At 36.1% G+C, this 24,658-nt stretch overlaps 1 protein-coding gene and 1 pseudogene across 4 annotated transcripts in view; both read left to right on the forward strand.

The window, feature by feature from the left end:
- TENM3 (teneurin transmembrane protein 3) overlaps positions 1-24,658 on the forward strand; it is a 3,393,579-nt gene that overhangs the window by 2,390,113 nt on the left and 978,808 nt on the right. The gene's annotated exons all lie outside the window — the stretch shown is intronic.
- LOC140513745 (L-lactate dehydrogenase A chain pseudogene) lies at positions 13,953-15,591 on the forward strand (annotated as a pseudogene).

The raw sequence follows: 24,658 nt of genomic DNA on the forward strand, positions 1-24,658 counted from the left end.
GAAGAGTGAAACATTGGCAACTAAAACCTTTCCTCACTAAAAATTATATTCTTACAGTATGTTGTTAAAGCAGCAATGCAACTCAAAGAAGTAAAACTTTAAAAATACTAGAAGCTTTAAAAAAAACTAAAGATCACTTTATACAAAAGATCTCTCCTTTTTAAAATGATCAGGCACTAGACACTTCTTGTCAACTCCATCCTCACTGTGGGAGTAAGTCCAGTGCTTGGGGAGTGCCATTAATTTTTTCAGGTCCCTGGAGCACCATTAAGTGCACACAGCAGCAATTGACTAAATTGTGAGCTTGAAGACTGAAAGAGTTAATGCAGCTCCAAAAGTGCCTCTTGTACACCCAGGGAATCATTTACACACTGGAAGCATCTGGCTGAATATGGATTCAATTGTTTACTGTACTGTGAGTCTCCTGGAAAGGAGGTCACATGCTTTCTCTTATTGAAAACTTCTTGGGAGCAGTCTCTTTAATTTAGAAACACACAAACACACATAGCCATTCCCCCTCCCAACCTCCCTCCACCTTAGTAACCATATGCTTTCATGGCACTAAAAGATACAAATAAATTTGTCAATTATGGTCAAATGTCTATTAAATTTGTTTTATAATTTTTTGAAGGAAAGGAATTCATAGTCTTTGATTTGTCAAAGTAAAATATTTTGGTAAAAATGAATTCTTTCTTTTAATTGTTTCTTTGGTACCTGGAGAATTTGTTGTTTGTTTTCTTGGTCTGAAGCAATACAGAAGACTTATAGATGGAGGAACACTGTCACATATTTACATATGGAAGATGCTAGACATCTCATCTAGTTAGATGCTGGACCACACCAAAGGACTTGTTCAGGGATGCTATTTTCATGACCCTGATTTAAACAGAGCTAGGTCATTATGACTCAAAACTGTAGGACTCCATTAGACTTGCTTGGAGCTTGGTCAATAGTTAATGCAAATATGTCTAAGGACTCAGGATAAGCATTCTTGGTGTTCATGAGGCTTATAGTGTAAGGGGAAGGGAGGTTGTCTGACAGTTGAATAACGTGTCTGTATGCTCTAATTCATGTTGTTTGTGAAACCACTTTAGACCTAGCCTTTAATTGCCAGGATAATCCTATTTTCTCTATGGATTCTGGAAGGGCAGATTTTAATCTATCCTTACCTATACAGCTTAGATATCACTAGGGATTGGGAGAATGTATAGCATTTTCTACCTAGGCAGGAAAAATCTATAATCATTTTTCATTAGCATTCTAAACAGTATGTTTATATGTCTAGAAGTAGCTAAGCTGCAGAGAATTCCTCTTTAAATTTAGTATTTCTCTCAAGTCAAAAATTGCTTCTACCTTATCAGAAGACTTATTGAATGATAACAATATGTCTACATATATACGTATACACATACAGGTTGTGATATTATAGGATTAAACTTTTTAAATTGATTTTTCTGTTGCTTATCAATGTTTTGTACACCATATCTCTTCTTACTTTACCAACCTACATTGGATTAAGATTTTTAGGATAAAATGCTCGTCTTCCTTTTTATATGTCTACATTTAAAATATTGGTCTAATAGGTAGGAATAGAGAACACATTAATAAAGCCAAAACAAGCTATTTTGGTCAAAAGTAAATGTAACAAAATTATAAAAATCAAGAAGGACTTGATTAAAGAGACATGAGAGGAGACCCCTAATCCATCGTTTTGTGCATGTGAGAGATTATACATAGCACATATTTTTAGACTTTTTCAATGAAATAATCAGTTGTGCTGGCTTCTTTCCCTACCAAAAATATATTATTTGTTATATAGGATAGTTCTGGGGGGCGGGGAGGTGAAGGGGAGGGAAGGCAGGATACTTGGGATAACCATGGTGATGTAAGAAACAGGATATCAATTAAAAAAAACTCATTTTAAAAATAATAGCAAAATTAAAGCACCAAGTTACTTTGTTTTTATCTTACGATAAACTTTTCCTCTAAATCCCTAGTCCTTATACTGTATCACTGTAGTAAAAAATACAATGGGATTTATTTTTAAAGCGTGATAAGATGGCCCATCTACCTTCTCTCCTTGAAGGGAGAAATGTTTCTGGGATTCTGAATGGCCTTCCTTTTATAAACTTAATTTGTTGGGGTTTTTTTCACTTTATAATTATTTCTTTTGTCTTTTTCATTTTGTCTTTTTACCTTCAGCAGAATATTTCCCTTTTCTCTTTTACTTCTCTTTACCCCTTCTATTTCATCATGTCCTTCACAAAGATCTTTTGTCTTCTTAATTTCTACTCAGCATTTTTTATTTTCTTCTGATTCCATACTAATTTCAGTGACGGCATCCCATTCCTTCTCACACACGTCCTGACCCACTGGTTTTGCCTTGTTACTGTTATGTAAACAGAGCAAGAATGAGTAAATATGGGGGGAGGGTAGAGGGTATACCTGTGAATTTATTTTGGCATAGGGAGTTCTCACTGAGGGACTTCCCCTAACAGATGTTGGGCAGTACTTTCTGTACAAGGCATAGTCTTGGACATTACCTGGGGAACGAAAGGTAAAGGCATCTTCCCAGGGTCACATGGCCAGCATACATCATACAAAGGACCTCATCCCAGATGTTCCTTGACTCTAAGGTTATCTATCTACCTATTACATGGTACTCGATCTGATTAAATATGTGTGTACACTGTCTTATTATGGCTGATAGCGTACTGTCATTGATCCTGTACCTAAGAAGCTCAGAGCTGTTTACAGAAAATTATACAACATCTCTATTAGCAAGTAGATAAGATACCAGAATTCTTTTCATATTTTTAGATAAAAATCAGGAAGAAGAAAAGGTATGTTTTTTGTTTTTTTTTTACTCTTCCCCTCACTAAAATCTTGGATGCTTGCCCTAAGTTTTTGTGAATCATACAGAATTTGTTATTTTCTTGAAATATGTTTCATTTTATTATATATTCTTAAAGACTTCTTTTACAAAGAAATATAAAATACTTATTATTTATCCATTAACCTGAAGCCAAGGAGGCAGAGCAGCATACTATGAATCAAAGTAATCAAGAGTATATTATGTGATAACTGTTTTGGGAATCACCATGATATTAATGAAGTAAAACATACATTTCAAAAGAAACACTGTGATCCCACAAAGTTTAGTGTAGATTGCTTTAAGTATAAAGGAGATGTCCTTTAAAACTCACAATAAAAAAGATGAATTTGGATAAGAAACTTTACAGTGCTGAAAAAAAGATGATTCATTTTATAAAAGATGAGGTAGGAATGCAAATGTCAGACTTGAAAATTAGAATTATATTGGAGAAAAAATAACTATTGAACAAAGCTTTAGTTGGCCTTGAATCACAGCTACTTAGGATTTTGATAGGAGCTTATATTTAGTACAGGAAAGTCCCTTAGAGACCATCGAGTTGAGTTGCCTCATTTTACAAATGAGGAATCTTAACTGTCAAGGTTGAGTGACTTGCCTGTCATTACAAAGGTAGTGAGTGACAGAACCAGGATTTTAACTCAGATCTTCTGAACACCACCCCCCCAATTCAGCATGCCTTTCACTACTCCATGACTTGCTGTTAAACATACAGGATATTAATGATAAAAAAAAATCAAATTTGAAATCCCTCAACATGGGACAAACAGGTAAGAAAAGTCAAGTGTTATTTCATGTTTATGAAACCTCATTCCTTATCCTGTTCACGGAGCTTTTTTAGTTGTCCATTCCATAAATAGAATTTATATCATCACACGATTTTACAAGTTAACAAACATAGAAGACTGGAGTAACATGCACTTTTAATATCTACACACCAAAAAAAGACGTATGCCTTTTAAAAAATAAGCAAGAACAGAAATTTGGACACAGTGGGCCACTGCTGTCTCTGTCGACCCTAAGATTCTCGGACTCCAGAAACCTTCCTAACCTTTGCTCTAGCAAATGCATTTAGTTTCCCACATAGAGTTTTCATTGTCTGTTTATTTGTTTTTGAAGAACTAATAGAGTATATCCACATTTGTGACACCTACAAAATTCTGACTATGCTTTGGAGATATCACTGTGGCCAATAGCACTATTTTTCACCATGTTTCATTTATTGAAAACCATTCTTATCACTAAGCTAGGCAAAGACTATTGTGTAAATGATGGAAATAAATCAGAGTGTGTAGGTGACTTGCTAAGGTCAAACACACAATCATTCACTATCAAAGGTGGTAGAGAAATTTGTAATCTGCTGGAAACCATTTCAGTCTCTATAAAGTCTACAGAACTGTTCTTTACTTAACTTTCTGGATTAAAAAGAAATGTGAATAGTATACATTGTAGTGAAAGGAGTACTGGTTTGCAAGTCAAAAGAGTTGGATTTGAATTTCTCCTCTGCTGCTTATTATTTGAGAGGCCTTGGGGAAGTTATTTGAGCTCTTTAGATCTCAAAATCTTTATCTATAAAATGGAGAGTTCCATTAAATGATCTCAAAGATCCTTTCCAAGTTTCAGCCATATTAGCCTATGACCTACCTCTCTACCATTACACGCTTTGTTGTTTAAAACTCAGACAAAAGTGAGGAACTATCTTCAGCTAAAGCTTTTACATAAGCTAGGAGAAGGGTACTCTGGTAGGGAAGGAAGGGAGTAATGTCAGCTCTAAACATTTGGCCTCCAATAATTAGGGCAAGAATCTTTGCAATAAATAAATAGATTGAAAAGTACAATGTTTGTATTAGTTTAGACTCCTGTGGATATCTGGTTTCTTGAACTATTTCTTGGCCTTAGATCACACATCCATATTTTTGGATCTTGGAAACATTACAAGTCTGGTCCATCACCTGTTCACTTCTGGGCTCCACTCCAACAAAAAGGCAAATGATCCCACCCAAGCTATGCTGCTCTTTCTTCCCTTAGTACAGTTCACTCTATGGTATGATCTCACTCAGAACTCCTGATAAGTCCTGCTCCTAGGCCTGCACCCTGGGCATGGCTAAGGGGAAAAATACAATATTTTGTCTTGAACAAATGATATTCCTTTCAATTTTATTTTAGATAAAATTTGGTACATCAAATTACATTTTGAGTCTAAAATACTTAGAACCCTTAAGCACACTGTTATGTAGTGTAAATGCTCATTTTCCACATGGACAACACATAGTAGAGGGTATTCTCGCTTAGGGATGTTATAAAACAAGTTTTTAAGGTTTCTTCCAACTCTGTGCTGGTAATAAAGTAATTATTTCTCACAATATCTGCTTGCTGAGCTCCACGGTCTGAGATGGATATTGGATTTTTAAAAAACGAGCATATGTGTATCATTCAAAACTCTTCCCTTTTATAGTCACCTTGAGATCTTTCTCTTGCACATCCAAATCCTCCATCTATGTTCTTATTAACATTATCTCATATACTTACTTCACTGCTTTTCTTCCGTTTCTTGTATCTCCCATACACCTCTTTATTTTCCCCCTACTTACCATTATTTTATTTTTCCAATTACAAGTAAAGACAGTTTTCAATATTCATTTTTATAAGATTTTGAGTTCCAAAATGTTCTCCCTTCTCTTTCCTCTTCCTTCCCCAACATAGCAAGTGATCTGATATGTTATACATGTACAATCACGTTAAATATATTTCCACATCTATCCTGTTGTAAAAGAAGATGAAAAAGGAAAAAAAAGAGAAAATAGTATGCTTCAGTCTGCATTCAGACTCCACAGTTCTTTCTCTAGATATGAATAGCATTTTCCATCACAAGTCTTTGAGAAGTGTCTTGGATCATTATATTGCTGAGAGAAACTAAGTCAAGCACAATTGATCATCACACAATGTTGCTGTTGCTGCGTACAATGTTCTGCTGATCCTGCTCACTTCACTCAGCATCAGTTCATATAAGTTTTTCTAGGTTTTTCTGAAATCTTCCTGCTCATCATTTCTTATAGAACAATAGTATTACATTACATTCATGTACCAAAACTTGTTCAACCATTCCCCAATTGATAGGCATCCCCCCAATATCCATTTCTTTGCCACCACAAAAAGAGCTGTTATAAATATTTTTCCCTTTCTTATGATCTCTTTGGGATATAGACCTAGTAGTGGTATTGACGGACCAAAGGATATGCAGTTTTATAGCTTTTTGTGTATAGTTCCAGATTGCTCTCTAGAATGGTTGGATCAGTTAATAACTCCACCAACCATGCATTAGTGTTTCAATTTTTCCCAGTATTTATCGTTTTCCTTTTCTGTCATATTAGCCAATCTGATAGGTGTAAAGCGATACCTCAGAGTTGTTTTAATTTGCATTTCTCTAATCAATAGTGATTTAGAGTATTTTTTCATATGAATATAGATAGCTTTAATTTCTTCTTCTGAAAACTGCCTGTTCATATGTTTTGTCCATTTATCAATTGGGGAATGACTTGTAGTCTTATAAATTTGACACGGTTCTCTATATATTTGAAAAATGAGGCCTTAATCAGAAATATTGGCAGTAAAAATTGTTTCCCAGCTTTCTGCTTTCCTTCTAAACTTGAGTGCAATGATTTTGTTTATGCAAAACCTTTTTAATTCAATGTAATCAAAATTGTCCATTTTGCATTTTATAATATTTTCAGTCTCTTGTTTGGTAATAAATTCTCCCCTTCTCCAAAAATATGACAAGTTTACTTTTTGTTGTTCGCCTAATTTGCTTTAGACCCTTTGTGTCTAAATCATGTACCCACAAGTCTCACTGACTTGCCTGAACACCATCTTCACTGGGCTGATCTCCCCTTTCATATACATAAGACAGACCTTTTCTGGAGTCCTAAAATACCTTAAACTAGAAAATTGTTTCTTACATCTTTTTGTGGGTTCAGCCACTCTAGAATCTGTTTAAATGCTTGATTTAACATTGTTTGTGAAGGAAACTGGGGAGAACTCAGGTAACTTCCTGGCTTCTCTCCACCATCTTGACTCCACCTCCTCCATCCACCTCTTACTCCCTGCCTCCCCTTTTTTATTTCATACTTCAGGCTTCCATCCTTCTCCCTTTAGATATATCTCGTCCCCCCATCCTAAACACACATGCACACACACATACACACACGCATACACACACACACACTTCTTCAATTTCGTTAACCCTCACATTATTGTGTTTTCTCTTTCCCACTTTTCATTGCTAAACTTCTTTTTTTTTTTTTTTGGAAGACAGAATATTGCTAAACTTCTTAAAAGAATAGCTTGCATCCTATGTCTCTGCTTTCTCACTGCCCTCCTCTCCTTTACCCTTTTGTAATCTGTCCTGTTTCTGCTGTTGAACTGAAATGAGTGCCTGAAAGGTCACCAGTGTCAATGGTTGTGCAATGTCTGCCATCTAACACTCTTTAGAATGGCATCTTTGAAACTTGCCCCCTAAAATTTGGCCTTGTGATACTGAACCCACCAGGTTTCCCTCCTGCCTCACCAGCTGTCACTTCTTCATCTTTTTTTTTTAACTCCTTAACACTTCCTAAATAGAGATGTTCCCCCATCATGCCAATTTTTTCTCTGAGTTTCAATGCTTAGTACACAATTAGTAGAGGTAGAAAGAAATGGAGACTATTGCAATAATTCTGCACGTGAAGACTCCATGTAGTATGATACTAAAGGGAATTAGAAAATAGAGCAGAGATATGGGTGATGTAATGGACCTTCCAAGTGATCAGGCCCGAAAGGTGAGGAAGAGATTGTTTAAAAATTCATAAAAGAGCCTTAATATAAGAGGCAGTAAACAAATATTTATTAAATACCTAGTATGTGTTAATCTCTGTGGATACAAACATAGTTTCTATGTATGCAAAAGTGAAACAATCACTGCTTACAAAGTGCTAGGATTCTATGAAGAGGATACAAAATAGTCACAGATAAGTAAATACAAGATAAATAGAATATATATATATGTATATATGTATGTGTGTATGTATATATATGTGCATATATGCCCATCTATCTTGTGTATGTGTTTGTGTGTGTGTATAAAACACAGCAATGGGGCTGATGATGAACAAATGAGGGTAATCAGTGATGCCCTTTTGAAGACAATGGCACTTGAACTAAGCCTTGAAAGACGCCAGGGATTCCAAGAGGAGAAGGTGAGGAGGGAGGATATTAGAGGCACAGCAGACAACTTGAGCAAAAAATCAGAGTTAGGGACTTGAATATTGTGTAGTGGGAACTCCAAGTAGCCAGTTTTGTTGGAGTGTAGATTACATTAGAAGAAATAGTTGTTGTTGTTGTTTTTAAGAATACTATCCAAGGACTTGTTTTTTATGTTAATAAGCAATGAGATTCCACTGAAACTTCTTGAGCCAAAACCACCCATGTTGAAGAAATATCACTTCAGCATCTGTGCAGGGATGGATTTCAAAAACTGAGAAATTTGAAGGAAGAAGGACAATTAGGAGGTTATTGAAATAATCCAGGGAGAAGGTAAGACAAGGACCTTTTAAAGAGTGGGTGTGGTCTGAGAAGTGAAAAGGTAATGGCTGTGAGAGATCACAGGAGGAAGAACTTGTCTTAATGAGAATGGGAACACGAGTAAAAAATTGGTAATGTTAAGTAAGAAATTTTGAAAACTAGAGGGGATATTGAAAAAAATAGATTGAAAAAAGGGAGGGAGGGGTGAGAGAAAAGCAAGTACTATTCTGAAGAAAGGAAAAAGAGCCTGATGTCCTTCATCAGCCCTTTCTACACGTTGTTATAGCACCTAAATATCTTGTTTCTGGTGTGACGAAGATTAAGAATTTTTTTCTGCCTTGTTTCTCTAGCTACTAGCCTTTGTATGTAATCTTTGCCTTTTTAAATTCATCTTTCGTGTCAGAAGTTGAAATTTAGGCTGAATGGTTATAACCCTATCTAAATACATGTATAGTTTTATCTTTTACCTTGCCATTTAAATTGTAAAATCCTGCAGAATCACCTTTCCGTGTAAATCTATTTCAGCATTCTCAGGCAATAGCAGTATGAAAATGTTATATACAATGGATGATGTTCCAGTTACCTTTGGCTCCAGAGTACAGTACAAAAAAAAGTTGTTTTTTTTTTTCTTGATGGGAAGAATGATTCTGTAGAAGATGATAGAACAAAACAGAAGAGAAGGAAAGAAAGAGATAATGTAGCTTCGTGTGATAAGATATGGAGGAAGGAAAGGAGAATGATAATTTAATGAGAAAAAAACAGGAAAAAATGCTGAGCTGGCAGAAAGAAAACGGGATGGAAACATGGGCAGATTAGTAATTAAATGGGGGGCATTAAACAAGGAAATTCATTAAAATATTTGAAGCCAAAAGAAATTGAAGCTCCCAACCTAATTTCCAGAAGAAGTAGGATATCTCCCTAGCTTCGTGTCCTCATGCCCCTGATGTTTGAGCACACTCCCTCTCTCATTTCATCTAACTTCTCTTAGTACCTTATCTTTTTACTTCTTGAACTTCTTAATGTTCTCCAAATTCGTTTTCTTTTCTTTATTCTTCCTGTGTTGCCCAGTATCATATATCCTCCTTTGTAAGCATCCCTCATGTCCTAGTCCTTCACACATTACAGGCTGTAGCATCCTAAACCTTCCGGTTTTAATTGTCGTCTCTTAGGATGACATCTACCTATCATATTACTTTTGTTAAACCTCTAGCATGACACACTCTTCTGATACTATATTCACGACATGATTTACATAGAATTGATCTACTTTATTACCTGATAGAATGTTTTGCAGTAAACCTAATACTTTTCCCATTCATTTTTAAAATTCCTTTTTTCCCCCATTTTCAACATGTCCTAGAAAATCAATGGAGGAATAAAGAAACTTCAACAATAGGAAATTTAATGGACTCATTCTCCTACTTTATTGTTAAAATTATTGTACATTGATTAGATTTGCATAGGAATCTGTTTGTGGAAGCACTTAAATCCATCTTCCACATAAAGACATGTACCCACTTAATAAAGAAATAAGAAAAAAATAGGAATCAGAAGAAAGTCTTTTTGATGAGTGCAGGTTAGAGAATCATTGGTTTTTGTAGGTTGTTTGAAGATCTCTGGAAGCACCCAAATGCTTTTAACTCTCTCTGCAAAGTTGTTTCAAAGCAGCAGCAGTCACAAAGACATCAGTCCTAGCTGTAGTAAATAGGCATATGAAAACATTCACTTGAAAGATATTCCTAAACAGGTGTGGGAGGTTATATAGTGATTTAAGAAGATTTTTACATCTCTCTATTTCTTGGTAAAAAATAAGGACCTAAGCACGGCCAATCTTGACTTTTTTTTTCTCCCTTCCTCCCTCCTTCTCTGTCTCCCTACCTTAGTTCCTCTTTTCCTTCAAGTGACTTGGCTAGGGTCACACAATCCCGAGGCATCAGAAGCAGGATTTGAATGCCCATATTGCTGACTTAGAAGGGTAGTTCTCTATCTCCTAATCCACCATACCCTAATATAATTAGGGGGTGCAGCATTTGGCCTTGTGATTTCATTGACAGCGATAAATCTTGAGTAAACTCCCTCTACCAGCTCTACAATGGTTGGTAACTTATAAGAAGATAAAAGAGCTAGTTGCCTAGGGAAATGAGGGGTGGAATCTTTCCCAGAGTCACACATCCACCTTGGGACAGGAACAGGACCTGAACTCAGGTCATCTTGATTCTGAGACTATTTGTCCACATACCATGCTCCCTCTCATATGGTTACAGGCTTAAATAATTAATTGATTGAATTTATTGCCTAAATAAAAAGTTTGGAATAGTAGATAGAGCATTAGACTTAGAGACATGAAATCTGAGACACTAGCTGTCAAACCATAGGCAAATCACTGAACCTCTCTCACCTGCAAGTTTCTCCATCTACATAATGGGGATGATAATAACACCTCACAGGATTGTCATGAATATTAATTGAAATATTGGTAGATAGATGAATGGATAGAGACATAGGTTTAAGTTACAAAGACATGTGTGTGTTTATGCATATGTTTAAACTTATAGCACTATATACATGTTAGCTATTATTAACTACTGCCCTCCGAGGGAAGAGGTCCTATACAAGATAAGGAAAACGAGATCAAAAGTTGTAGATGTTAACCTAATTCAACAAGTGCTGAATACTATCTATGTAGAAAGTAGCGTAAGTAAGACATGTTTTTTGATCTCAAAGAGCAAAGGTAACATGGGAGATAAGTTACGATCACAATACAAAAGAGAATGTGATAAATTCTTGAAACTCAGAATAAGACCTTGAAGGATAACCAGGATTTTGATGGTTGCACAGGGGAAAAGGGGTTATTCCATATAAAACATACAACATAATCAAAGACAAGAAGCTGGGAAAGCCAAGATCATGTTTACAAAATGGTGAATAAGTGCATTTGGCTAAAGCATGTGGCATGTGAAGGGGAACAGTGGAAAATAAAATTAGAAAGGTAGAATGGGTCAAGGTACAGGGAACTTGAAATGTCATTAAGGAGTTTGGCCCTTATTGGTTTGCACTGCAAGCTTTTGAGCAGAAGGTGACAGAATGAGGATCTATACTTTCTGAACTTTATTTTTGTAGCGTTTATTTGTTGCAGAGACTGAAGACAAAAGATGACACTACACTGGTCCTGAAGAGAGATTTTTAACTTGGGCAGAGCAATAAAAATGGAAAGGAGGGGACAGAACCCAGAGATTGTAGTGGTGAAGTCAACAGATCTAAGCAACTGATAAAGATTAAGAGAGAGGCAAAAAGTTAGTGAATACTCCACAAAGTCAGCTTTGAAGGATGGTAAGAGAGATCTCACAGGAGATCTCATAGGGAGGTGTCAAACAGAGAGATGAAAATACTGGTCTTCACACTAACAGAGAGGTCAGTGCTGGGGATATTAGATTTGTGTGTCATCCATATAGTAGTCAAAGCTGAAGTTGTGAGAGTGGGTGAAAATGAGTAGGGACAGAGTATATAGAAGGGAGAGAACTGAGAAGAGATTCCTATAGAAACTCAAGGACAGAAGCAGTCAAGGAAAAGTGGCCAGAAATGTCACAGGAGAACCTGAATAATGAAATTTGATGAATGTTAGAGGAAGGAGAGAGTTTCAGCAGGACAGAACAATAAATAGGAAAATTCAAAATCAAGCTGCTGTTACCCTAAATTTACAATCTCTGTGAGATATTTTGTGAGAGGTCATAGTTGACCTAGGGTGAGGAAGACCCAAGTTCAAATCCTATGACATATACTACATGTCTCTGGGTCTCTAGATAACTCATTTAACTTCTGTAATCCTCACTTTCCTCATGTGTAAAATGAGACAGTAAGAGAAAATGGCCTCTAACATCCCTTCCAGGAATAAATCTATGATCCTATAGACTGCTGGCTTTTTGGTATGCTCATACAACTCTGTAAGATAAAAAATTGTGTTGCAATGATTTATCTACACTGGCAGAGGAAATTTCCTCACCAAAAGTACCCTATATTAATGAAATCACAGGACTAAAAAAATGTAAAACTAAAGGACTTTAAAAAAATTCTCTTAAATAGGTAAACATTCTCCTTTTAATTGTATCATTCATTGAAAACCACTATTTTTATATAATTCAGCACTGCATAAATTTAGCCTAATCCATAAGCAAATAATTCCAAAAATATAGTGATCTTAAGAAGCTAGATGAAATGGAAATTTCAGTAGATGGCTGATCATCTGAGACATTTCTATTGCACATTGATTGTGAATGGTGTGACTCCAATTCAGCAAATATGCTTCGAACCAGTAGCTTTGTTCCTTCAGGTGATGGTTATGACCAGAATTCACTGACTGCTACATGAAAAAAGGTATGATTTAGAAAGTTCCAAAACAAAGTGAAGGATGAATTAAGATCTGCACTTAAAATATAATAGCAAGAGATCAAGACCATTAATAACTGAACTGAAAGTCACAGAAAGATTGTTCTGAAAATGTCATGTTAAAACCCAAATATCAAGGAGAAATTCTGTAATGATTTAGAAAGTAAAATTCAACCTCTCAACATAGTCTAGAGTTTGATAACCTAAATATTTCAGTGCTCCATAAAACAGTGAATTGCTTGCGGAATTTGCTGTCATTGTAACTATTGAGGTACATAACTTTAAACTTGAGTTCAAACTTCTGTGAACATTAAACATTGCATTGAAAGTATCTGAAGGATGGTTCAAGATCAAGAAATATAATTAAGGAGCAAACTTATTCCCCCAAATGTAAGTAACTTAAATAATTTTATCATAATTTAAAAAAAAAAGATTAACATGACCTTAGTTAGCATCCTCATTATCTTCTACCTAGGCTATTGTAATGGTCTACCAATTGTCTCCACCTCAAATTTTACCACACTCTCATCTATCTTCCACAAAGCTGCCAGAATAATTTTCCTAATATGTAGTTCCTACCATGTCACTCTCTTCCTAAAATGAACACAAATGGCTCCTCTTGGATCAATTATAAATTCCTCTTCTTGACATATAAAGTCTTTAAAAATCTTAAAATCTTTATAACATATTCATGTTAACCCTTCATGCTGTGGAGGAGAAGTGAGGCTGGTGACCTTGCACAGGCCTCCCTCACTCAAAACAAAATCAAGTGCAAGTCATGTCATCATTTCTCTTATGGCCTGGTCTTCTTCAGCAACAAAGGATGAACTCAAGTTGCATTCTTACTGATTCTCCTATGGCATATCATTTCCCATCTCTTTGCCTTTGCACTGATTTTCCCTCATATCTAGAATTCATCTTCTCCTCACTTCTGGCATTTAGAATCCCTATCCTCCACCAGGCATTGATGTAGAAACACCATCTATATGAGGTTTTCCTGATCCCTCTCCCCCAACCCAACTTCTAGTGCCCCCTGTCTCCCAAACAAAAATTCCCTGTATCTATTGTATGTATGTGTAGGTATACACACATATACATGTTGTCATTATCACATCCAGTGGAATATAAGCTCTTTTAAAAAATATTTTCAGTGTGAGCCTGGGAGCAGCAACCTCACACCTATCTCAGAACTTTCACAGCCTGACCAGCTATCCCCCCAGCTACCCTCCAAAATGGCATCAGCTGTCAAGGATCAGCTCATCTTGAATGTCCTAAAGGAGAACCAGGTTCCCCAGAACAAGATCACTGTGGTTGGGGTTGGTGCAGTTGGCATGGCATGTGCCATTAATATCTTAACAAAGGAACTGGCTGATGAACTTACCGTAGTTGATGTAATAGAAGACAAACTAAAGGGAGAGATGATGGATCTCCAACATGGCAGCCTTTTCCTCAAAATGCCAAAGATTGTTTCTGGCAAAGACTACAGCATGACTGCAGACTCAACGCTGGTCATTGTTACGACTGGGGCACATCAACAAGAGGGAGAAAGTTATCTTAATTTGGTCCAGCATAATGTGAATATCTTTAAATTCATCATTCCCAATATTGTAAAATACAGCCCTAATTGCAAGCTGCTTATTATTTCCAATCCAGAAGATATTTTGACATATGCAGCCTGGAAGCTAAGTGACTTTCCTAAAAACTGTGTTATTGGAAGTGGTTGCAATCTGGATTCTGCCCGTTTCTGTTACCTAATGGGGGAGAGACTTGGTGTCCATTCTTCAAGTTGTCATGGATTCTTGAGGATCATAGAGACTCCCATGTTCCTGTGTGGAGCAGTGTAAATCTTGCCAGTATGTCTCTAAAGAACCTTCATTCTTCTTTGGGAACTGATGCTGATGCAGAAAAATTGGAAAGATGTTCATAAACAAGTGGTAAAAGTGATTATGAGGTAATCAAACTGAAGGGCTACACTTCCTGGGCCATTGGCTTGTCTGCGGCAGATCTGGCAGAAAACATTATGAAGAATCTTAGGAGAGTGCATCCAATTTCCACCATGATTAAGGGCCTATACGGCATTAAAGAGGATGTCTTTTTTAGTGTCCCATGTATCTTGGGGCAGAATGGCATTTCAGATGTGGTGAAGGTCAACCTGAATCCAGAGGAGGAGAGCCATTTAAAGAAGAGAGCAGATACTCTGGGGAATCCAGAAGGAGCTGCAATTTTAAAACCTTTGAATGTGCTACCATAAAGAGAACATGACAGGGGTTGAGGGGTTATATGTGATCTGCTTTTCAAATAGACCAAATCCTTTCTCTGATTAGTGACTAAACACCAGAAATGTAAAATATGTGAACATACTCTAGTTTCTTCCTAAAATTAGAAATAGGTAATAGAACCCTGTCCTAGTTAGCATATGATGCTGGATATGACCTGTATAGACTCAGTGGTTGGTGTCAAGCAGAGCCAGTGCCCCACCTGCTTTGTATGTAGGTGCTACAGGTTCCCTTAGGTCCAGAAGACAACACTCGGGGATACAAAACACGATACAGTAGTAATTCTTTATTGATGCATTGATTACCTTTGTGCTTCCCTCCATTAGGGCACTACAGCATGGCCCCATGTATCACCTTTCTAGAGGACCTGATTTTGTCTGTATATATATATCAATAGTTGTAAATTTCCATATTATATAGAAAGATCTGTATGTGTACAACAACACAACCAATTCCTCAAGTGTCATACTAACCCTAAATACTGAATAAACAACAAATAGCTAATAAAAAAATATTTTCCAATTGCATATAAAACAATTTTTAGCATTTTTTTTTAATTTTGAGTTCCAAATTCTCTCCCTTCCTCCTTCCCCATCCCAATTGAGAAAGTAAGCAATTTGGTATAGGTTTTATATATATATATAATATAAGTGTGTGTATGTATGTGTAGTCATGCAAAACATTTTTCCACATTAGTCCTGTTGTGAAAGAAAATACAGGTAAAAAAAACTAGAAAAAAAGAATTTACAAAAGGTTAATTTTGATTTACATTCAAATTCCATCACTTCTTTCACTGGAAATGTATAGCAATTTTGTCATAAATTCTTGGATCATTGTATTGCTGAGAATAGCTAAGTCATTCCCAGTTCATCATCCTACAGTATTGCTGTTACTGTATACACTGTTCTGGTTCTGCTCAACTCCCTTTGCACCAGTACATGTAAATCTTTTCAGGTTTTTCTAAAAGCCTCATGCTGATCAGAATATAAGCTCTTCAGGGACAGAAACTGTTTTGCTTTGTCTTTCTATCCCCAACACCTAGCATAGCATGTGGCATGAAGTAGGCATTTTATAAATTGTTTTTGATTGCCTGAAGATTGGTCCCAAAGAATAAAACTGTGAAAAATAAAGCACTCTAATAATGGGCTGGTAATAAGAGCTCACATTAGTATAGGGCATTAAGATTCATGAAATACTTGATATGCATTATTACTTTTGAGTTTAACTGTATGCCTATTTTATTTTTTTATTGAATTATTTTATTTGTTTTCAGTATTCAACAATAATGTATGCCTATTTTACAGATGAAGATAAGGAGACTTGGGAAATTTAAATAACTTGTTAGTAGTTGCATAGTTTGTAAGTAGCAGGTGCAGACTTTTGAACGCTTTCTGTCTATAGGTCCAGCATTATTTTTACTTGGGTGAGGGGGAGGGAATTGTAATAATCTTCAAGTATTTAAAGGGCACCATGAAGGATTAGACTTGTGCTTGATCCCAGAGGTCAGATCTGGGAGCATTGGTTGGAAGTTTCAAACAGGCAAATTTTGATTTGATTTAAGGAAAAGTCCCTTAATGAGTATATCTATTCCAAAGTGGAAAGTGCTGTCTTGAGAGGTTATGAGCATTCCTTCCACTTAGGGTTTTTAGATGATATATCATCAGGTTTGTTGAAGAGAAGGAGAGAAGCTTTTTTGGTCAAGAATAGGTTGAGCTAGATATTTCCTGTAATTGCTTCTTATTCTGAAACTTTATAGTTCTGTGAAACTGGTCTAAGGCAGGTTTATACCCAAACTAGAAGCATCAACTTAGAAAAGAAGGATTGGTGGATGATCTAAGAGGCAAGTAAAGAATCCCAATCTGAAGAACAGATTCAACTCAAAGGACACCTGTAGGTTTGAGTCTAAGCAAAGGGTTCCTTTAAAGAAAATATGTTATTTATTTTATTTTTAATTTATGGAATAAAATAGACATTTCCATACAGAGTATAATAGAAAAGTTGACTGTATTTGAAACTGCAAATCTATTATATACAACTTGCTATTCTTTTTAAATGGATAATTATCTTGTAACTTTCCTTTTTTTCCCTCCCTCCTCTCCACCCTAAAGATGGCTGCCATTAGACACAAATAGGTGTGTGTGTATATATGTGTGTGTATGTGAAATCATTCTCTACATATTTCTATTTATGAAGTCTTCCTCTGGATACAGATAGTCTTCCTTCGTATGTCTTTTGTAGTTAATTTGGATATTCATAATAGTCAGAATGACTTAGTCAATCAAAGTCATTCTTAAAACAATATTGTTGTTATTATATCCAACATTCTCTTGGTTCTGGTCATTTCTTTCTTCATTATTTCATGCAATTCTATCCTTGATTTTCTAAGAGCATTGAGCTCATCAATAGTAGTATTCCATCACGACACCTCAACTTCTTCAATCATTCCCCAATCGATGGGCATCCCTGCAATTTCCAGGTCTTTGCCACCATAAAGAGAGCTGCTATAAATATTTTAGAACATACAGGTTTTTTTTTTTCCTTTTATAGCTAATATAATCAGAGTTCTTATGCAATTTGTCATGCCTAGAATGGAGAGAGTACTCAATGTTCCTTTAAGTCTTGGAACATGAATCTCACCTCATCTTACTAGATTTTCCTGAACTAATTCCAAATATGGAAAATTCCCAGTGATAATCAGCATTTCCTCATGTGAAACAGATGTGCCCAAGCAGTGGCACCTATAAACCAGTTAGCTAGAAAACTCATGTAGGACACCTTAATTTCTGAAGATAGTGGAATTCTGGATAAATGAGACATTAGTGTCATTCAGTTAAAAGCTACATTTTTTTCCTACACATTTGCCTGTCTGGCCAACTATTTCTGAATTCATGCAGCATAATCTATGTAACTGGTTTTGATTTGTTGTTTTGCCTAGGCAAATGGAGGTTTAGTCCAGTGGTCTGGATAATAAATACTATATAAACTTACAAAAAGAAAACGCTATAGGAACCTGAGGGTGAGAGAAGTTCAGTAATTTCTTCAAGGTTTCCTCATTGTTAAAGATAAAATGAAAATTTTAAACAAATTAAAACATTGAGCTTTTTGGTCTTAATTTTGAAAGCAAAATGTCACTTTTGTTTTTTGACAACTTGTTGGTAATGAATTTGTTAAGTCGAAATGAACATGAAAGTTGAAAGGACACTTCATTTCCTATCTTTGAATTCGTACCGACAGTTTTATTGTTCTGCTAGCCACCATCAGGGAAAATTGACAAAGAGAGTTCTCACTCTTAGCTACGATATTGATTTTGGCTGACTTGCCTTTTCCATTACAATGAACACAGCAGTCAGGCCAGTGAAAATAAGATATGTGAAAGGTTAGTGTTTGATTGTTTTAATTAAGCGAGGTCCCTGAATGACACACAAACTTAATCAGGTGATACAGAGCCTGTCACCTCTAGGTAATCAGTTGGAACCAAACTCAGGTTAATTGTTATCAAAAGTTGTCACCGTCCAATTTCTGTCCATTGGTCCATGTGAAATGGTTTGGTGGTCTCAGTCCAATTCTTTATGGACTTGTGTCAGTATCATGAAAGGCATTATCTAAACCAGTACTAATTGGCTGACAGTCTCAGCAGGAGAGAAAGAATGAGGAACTGAAAACTGAAATACCCTTTCAAAGTTCGGGTGATTCTTCCCAATGAGTACAGTCATTTTGTAACTATGGTTAAATGGAAGGGGTGGGAGGGAAAAAGATGCCTCCAACAAAGTAGCAATATGCAGGCGCTACTTCTTTTTTGCTCCCTGCGCATTTGTGGACAGACCTTAGGTCTCCAGAGAGCTCAGTCGACATCCTTTCACAGGCAGTAAAAGTTGACTTTAAGAGAATTAATGAAACTTTATGAGATTTTAAAAATCCTTAACTTCCCTCTCCCTTCTTTTCTCAGCTGTCCCTAGGGAAACCTGAGCTGAGATACTAACCAAAAGGCAACAGGCTGAAACTAACTTTCCTAGACCTTTGAAAATGTGTCAAATGGAGATCAGGTTTCATTATTAACAAACTGTGTGTGTTCATCACTTTAATTATAAGTAAAATCAATAGGGCATGTGAAAGCACATGGCATATTTTACCTGATGTCTGTGCTTGCCCAGTTGATTAAGCATGCCTTGGAGGGCAGAAAGAACAGACCAGAAATTGTGAAACGTCTTAGCTCTCAAATGCAGATTTCTTTCCCAGTCAATAGTATTATCTCATAGATGATACTTTTGTCATTTTCAGTGCATGTTTTTAAGTAAATTATCATGAAAAATTGAAACAAGCAGTAATAGATGTGTTGTCCCATTAGTTCATGGGGGTGGATTATTAATTCACAAATATTGAAACTAGTACTGATTGAGAAGAATGAGTATCTCATTACTTAGTAATGTAAACCAGACTAACATTAGAAGAATTACTCTGGCGGCAAATTCAGGGCTACAAATGTGCTGGAGGGAGTGATCTCTTCTTCTTTGGCAAAACATTTTCAGCGATTCCTGTTTTTGTTATTTTGTTCTTTAAGTTTCCTTACCTTAGACAAAGGTCTAGAATAAAAGTATGTTCTGGCACAAAGAACTAATTGACATTATGGCAAGTTTTCCCAATAAAAGCTACTAATTGTGAATTTTAGACTGTTTACTTCAAAGTGTAGCATATTGGATGTCAGCAACTGTTCCAAACAATGAGTGAATCATTATCTAAAGCATTTCTCACCCCCCACACAGTGACTCAAAAAAGAAACCTGCTCCATTTGTTTATCACAAATAAATAATAATAAAAGTTCAAGAAATGCAGTTGTATTTTGAAATCAGGAGCAAATCCAAAGCAATGCCTTTCCATCCAGAGCTTCCTGACAAATAAAATCTGCTACTTAAGACAATGTAAAAGTGTCCCTATAATTTCAAACTTCTACTGTGAAGCTTCATTAAAGTGTATAAATTAGAACTACTGTCATAGATGGCATGAAGTATTCAATAAGAGTAGACTTAATGCAATTAATAGCAATTAAAATTATACTTTTATGATGTCAGCCACCAGCATTGCAAAGACATAATTGCCTGTAAGGACTTTTGTACCATATTTATCCTCTAAAACTGTCCAATTTATATGAAAAATGCCAAAAACATATCCCATATGGGTACCATTATCTTCTTGGATTTTTAGAAGTAATCTGTCTTCTCCAGCATGTGCACATTAGGCTAATTTGCTTTAATTAGTTTTTTTCTCATTTTGTTAATAGGCATGTTGATGTTAAGTTTTTATTTCTGAGGTGCAGATGCTAAACTTCACTCATTATGTCCCTATTAAGAGGTCAGTGTGCTTTCAGATACAGCTGGACTTTTCCATTTATATAACATCTTAAACCATCGTTTGGCAGCACACCTTATCAAAAGATAAAAACGACATTGTTTTAACAGTAATATTGAGTAACTAGAATTTCAGCTAATTAATTAGCAGTTAAATATGAAAGAATAGCATAGCCCATTCTGCCGTTGCAAAGAGTTTTTGTCTGGACATAATAAATTATATCAACTAATGAGCTGATTTCAAAAACTGTCATTGGTTCCTCCTATAAGAATTAACCAGAATATATTCCATTCTTAGAAACACCTATTTTTCTTATGTTTTCACTGTAATCATAAATAGATGCAAACTTAAGGAATACCACAGAGGATAGACAATGAGTTACAAAACTGATCATTTTCTTTCATGCAGTGATACCATTTGCCATGTTTTTACTCTAAAGATATCATAGAAAGATGCTTTTAAAAAAAAAGTAAAAATATTTGTGGATGCCTTACTTATAATAGCAAAAAAAAATCTGAAAAGAACCCAAACATTCAACAAGAGAATCACAAAATAAATTGATATATATTATTAAAATAAAATATGTGGGATTTTTAAAAACTCTATAGACACAAAGAATATCAAAAATGGTCTAGAAGATAAGGATTCTCTCTTGATTTAATTGCTCTAGGGAACTCCTTGGTTGAGGAAACTCCTTCTGCCCAATTCAACTGGTAGTTCTTGGTACATTAGAGTCTTAAAGATGCCTGGGGAATTGAGAGGGACTTGCCCAGGGCCAAATAGTCCCAATGTCAGAGGCAGAACCTGAACCCAGGTCTTTCTGACTTTAACCCTGTTTCCACTTCTATATCTGCTATGATATTCTGCCTGTGAAGGAAATATTTATATGAAGAAAGACAGTAAATCTTGGCATTCGAGATGGCAAGACAGAAGTTTGAGTCCTGCTTCTGACACTTAGTAGTAAGCAAATCATTTGAACTCTCTGGGCTTCAGTTTCCTTAGTAAAAAAAATATGTCCACAAAGTAACTTTATGCCTTCTAAGGTGGCATTTAGTTCTAAATCAATGATTCCATAATACTATAAGCCTTGATAAAAGTTATAAAGCAACATCAATCAACTGTATACATATTTGCTAAATGAGAAAAATAGAGGGAAAGATGGGGGGAATTATGGAGGGAGGGAGGGAAGGAGGAAGAAGGAAAGAAAGAAAAAAGAAAGAAGAGAAAAAGGAGGAAGGAAGGAAGGAAAGAAGGAAGAAAGGAAGGAAGGAAGGAAGGAAAAGAGTAAGGGAGGAAGGGGGAATGCAAAGATAATCGAGGTTCAGAGGGAGATAGAGAACATATCTCTTGATTGTTCATTAATAGGTATTGTCATTTCATTATTTTTTTAAGATACAGTGTAATACATCTGTTGTTTCACGCAAGTATTCATTCCTTATTTGGTATATTGCATATTTGGTTAATTTAGTTAGTACTTATAATATTTATAATAAAATTAAAATTACAAAAAAAATATGAGCTTTAAGTATTACTCTACTGTGTTGTAGGTCAAAAGCATGAAGATAAAAAAATATTATTTTTATTCCTTATCCTTGAAAGTTTAAAATTTTTTAAGATAAACCTAATTGTTTGTATTTTGTAGATAACACCAATTTACTAAAAGTCACCTCTTCGCCAAAATTGTTTAACACTTCACTTACATAAAGACAATTTTATATGCATGGAATTAAAGATAAAGGAAATATTTAAGTATTGGAACAGAAGCAATCGGTTCAAGTTTAAGGTTCAATTAGATTTATTTTAAAGGGGCTAACTAATATTTAAAAGTACCTTTTGACCAAGTACATTTTTGTAGTTACTGCAAAGTTATAAGAATTACACAACATGAATGCTTTTTACGCATTTTGGTTGAAGTGTTTCTAAGAGTAAGTTTCCATTTTAATGTTTGTCTTTTTCATGCTGCTGCTTCATAGTGTCCAATCAGTCTTTCAACTTTTCCATGTAGATTGGCTGCCATATTTTGCCAGGAAAATTTCATGTAATTAATTCAACTGCCATAAAATGATTAGATTAATCTCAATAACATAATGGTTAACTAAATGTTTTATAGTTACATTCATATTTTGAATGGGAAGATACTACAGTTATTTGGAGAGCTCAAGCAAAAATAAAAAGTTTATGCCTGTTGAAGTGAAACCAAAGTGGAAAGGCTTCAGTTGAAACACACAGAAACCTACCTCACTTCTCTACTTCAAACCAATGTACAAAATGCACATGAATTTTTTGCAATTTTGGAACGCAGGCGGCAGCACTCCTGAGGGCAGGAGAACCAGATTAAATGTGAATGGAAGATATTAACAAAACAAATAAAAATGTGATAGAGCAGATAGCGTCTCTGTGTGGGGTTTTTAAAGTCGGTATGCAGCCTGTAGGGATCCTTCTGTATAGTTGAGTGGCCCTCTTTTTTCTTTTTGAATTGTACATCACTGGTTTAAATTATCCATTAACATGAGTTGATTTAAAATTCAGTGTTCTCTGGGAATGTAATCTTTTGAAAATAGCTGTTACCTTTTCCTTTTTTTTTTTTAAAGCCAAAGAAAACAAAGTTTATTAAAGATTCGCCTAATTGGGTTGCCTCTTAAGGAGCCTAAGTATTTGTAAGGCTTGTATTCACAAGCGGGCCAGGTAGAATCCCAGCTAGACAGAGTCTGAGCTGGACTGGATCTGAGCGCCTTCATGGAGGCAAGGTGGGACTTAAATACAGAAAAGAGTATGGGGACGTGGGAGGGTCTGGTAGTCCAGGGTGATGGGAGGAGGGGTTTAGGAAGGGTCTTGAGGAGAAGTCCAAGGAGGGAATCCAAGGAGGGTCAAAGGCTGGAAACAGCTGAAGACTATCAGGAGATATCAGACAATGGAGGGTTTGGGTGGGAAGCAGGTGGGGCAATCCAGAGATCTTGATAGGGGCAATATGGGAATGAATATAGATCTTGATGAGCTTCCAGAGACTTCCTGAACAAATGGGAAGATGAGATTTGAGTAAGAAAGGCCAGATTAAGTGGGAAGATTCAAGGGGAGCTCAAGGAGGCTCCCAGAGTCTGAACCTCATCATTCCCCCCTCAAACAGACTGAACCCAAATTCTTTTGGGGTAATGGGTGAAGGTCTCAGCTTCTGAAACTTCTTCCTGCTGGCAAGGGGCGTAGAGCTGTCCCTGCCTTGATGGGTCCTGTTCAAGGGGTCCGACTTCAGAACCTGGGTGGTGCCAGGTCCAGTGGGCTGGAGACCTTGGATTCAGATGGAGGTTGGTATGTAGCATGGGCTATCATCTGGAAGTTGATGGCTTGCACTCTAGAAAAGACAAACCTGGCAAAGAGGTTAGGCAAACACACATCAAATGGGTACAAAAGGAGTATAAAGAAAAGACAATTTCCCTGGCATAAAAGATAATTTCTCTGGAGAGAATTAAAGATGACTATGGCAAGGCCAAAACATAGAAGGGCATGTTTGATAGGGGAGTTTTTTTCTGTCAGATATCCCCTTTCTTTCCAGATTGCTTCATGGGTATGCAGAACAAGGAAAACATATTTTGAGTAAATAAAAACATCAGCTGGCCTGGGATCAGGTCCTAAGGAATGGGTTAAGAATCTTGAAGGCTGTCCTCTCCTTTCATCAACATACAGAGTGACAGGTTTTCCCAGATTGGGTAGGTCTAGTGATGCGGTGGTGGTCAAATTAGTTTTCAGAGTCTCAAAAACTTTAGCCGGGTCTGAGTCAATGCCCTGAGTAGGATCATAAAGGGGTTTAGCAATAAAACCAAAATTAGGAATCCATAAAAACACTCGAACTTGTTTCTTAGTGGCTGGAACAGAGATAAACAGGATTATCCTTTTTCTCTCAGAGAGAGAGGTGGGTGTGAGTTCATGGCCCAGATACCTTATGGACTGGCATGCTATCTGGACTTTGTTCAAAGAGACCCTATAGACTTGAGTACCCAAGAAATTAAGGGTTTCTGTGGCAGCAGCCAAAGAACCCACCTTCGTGGGGCTACAAATAAGAATATTATGCACATACAGGATTAAGCTACTGCCTGCTAGTTTCAGGTGCCTTAAATCCCTTCCCAAAGCCTGGCCAAATAAATGAGGGTTATCTCGAATCCCTTGGGGCAAAACTGTCCAGGTTAGCTGATATGGACTTGATTCCCCAGGAAAAGTA

The sequence above is a fragment of the Notamacropus eugenii genome, chromosome 7 (assembly GCF_028372415.1).
Source record: "Notamacropus eugenii isolate mMacEug1 chromosome 7, mMacEug1.pri_v2, whole genome shotgun sequence".
Taxonomy (NCBI): Eukaryota; Metazoa; Chordata; class Mammalia; order Diprotodontia; family Macropodidae; genus Notamacropus; species Notamacropus eugenii.